Raw genomic sequence first — 1,874 nt, 5'->3', positions numbered from 1 at the left:
CTACTGACGCTTCTTCATGGTGGACCCAGTTGTAGTTTGTAGTCTTTTTCTCAGGTGCTCATATTCGTTATTTCTTAGGGAGTCCCCTACGCCCTGGGGTGGCAAAGTGTTCCCAAAGAGGATTTGGGTTTTTTTCTCAGGCCACAGAGTTTCAGAGTTCTCTTTGAGCGCCTATCTTGGTTTGGGATCAATTTTCTGATCAGGTTATTTATTATCTAGACCCTGCATCCACATGGCACAGGCTTGAGATTCATATTTCTCACAGGAGCCTGTTTTCTACATTCACGTACCAGTCCCCAGATGCACATACCCAACTACATCCCAAACAATTCCACTCTGTGTGTGTCAGTTTCCTCAAATTCAACTGCCCAAAATTGAGCTCCCCCTAGACGACTTCCCCAGCATTCTCTGTTTCACCAAATAGCACAGGGCTGCCGTGTATGGTTGTGTAAGTAGTTCACTGCACAGGGACAGAAGGGGGCTGAAATCTAGCTGGCACACTGCTTACCAGGCAATGCATCCACACGACTATCTCCCCCAAGAGGGCATCTTTCCCTAAGTGCATAAAGACACCACATGCTGCCCTGGCAAGGGCACCACCAGCCACCTTGTTGCTACTTGTCCTTTTCCCAGACCTTCCCCCTACCCATATCCAAGTCAACTCAGAGTCTTGCACTTTTAGTTAGCCCTCAAATCCATCTCCTTCGTGCCACTTCTGTAAGTTGCCAGAGTCAGCAAATAAAAATACAGAACTCCCAGGTAAACTTCAATTTCAAGTAAAAACAAAACGAAACAAAACATATTTTTAGTATAATTATGCCTCATGGGTCCATCCCGTCCTCTCTAAGAGGACCCCGCGTGTTACACCAACCCACACTGTACCCAAACAAAAGAGCACGTTTCTAACCAGATGATCCTAGCCACGCTCACACCATCACCACTAAAAGCTGCCCCCACACCATTTTTATATTTGGTGGAAACCAACACATTTCCTCAGAAAACAAGTCATGGGGTGGGGAGTGGTTCAGTTGGTTGAGCGTCAGACTCTTGATTTGGGCTCAGGTATCGATTTTGGCTCAGGTCATGATGCCAGGGTCGTGGGATCAAGCCCCACATCGGATTCCACACCGAATGTGAAGCCTACTTAAGACTCTCTCACTTTCTCCCTCTGTCTCTCGCCCCCACTCGGTCTTTCTCTCTAAATTAAACTAAATTAAATTAAATTAAATTAAATTAAATTAAATTAAATTAAATTAAACAAGTCATTGGTATATTTGGCTTCTCTTCGGATATGAGGCTGGGCCTCCTCCCCATGCACATTAAGAAATGTTTACTTTTCGGGGCGCCTGGGTGGCGCAGTCGGTTAAGCGTCCGACTTCAGCCAGGTCACGATCTCGCGGTCCAGGAGTTCGAGCCCCGCGTCAGGCTCTGGGCTGATGGCTCAGAGCCTGGAGCCTGTTTCCGATTCTGTGTCTCCCTCTCTCTCTGCCCCTCCCCCGTTCATGCTCTGTCTCTCTCTGTCCCAAAAATAAACGTTGAAAAAAAAAAATTAAAAAAAAAAAAAAAAAGAAATGTTTACTTTTCATATTAGTATTTCTTACAAGGTCCGGGTTTCAGAGCCTCAGTGTTGGTTCCTCAAGTCGGTAGTGGCGCCCCCATCTCCAGGGAGGGTTCGGGCCATCACCCTTCCTAGAGTTGCCCAGCATCAGAAAGACACCACATGGGTCCCCACGTCCTTTCCCAGAGCCCACAGGGAACTGGGCCAGTAGACCCCCTGCAAGTGCCCCATCTACATCAGGCCCATTGCTCAGTTTCGGGTCAAGGTATCACTGTGTCCTGATTTTCCAGCCGAGAAAGAAAAGCCTCTCCGTCAG

The sequence above is a fragment of the Felis catus genome, chromosome B2 (genome assembly GCF_018350175.1).
Source record: "Felis catus isolate Fca126 chromosome B2, F.catus_Fca126_mat1.0, whole genome shotgun sequence".
NCBI lineage: Eukaryota > Metazoa > Chordata > Mammalia > Carnivora > Felidae > Felis > Felis catus.
The sequence above is the reverse complement of the archived record's forward strand: the minus strand, read 5'-3'. Positions refer to the sequence as shown.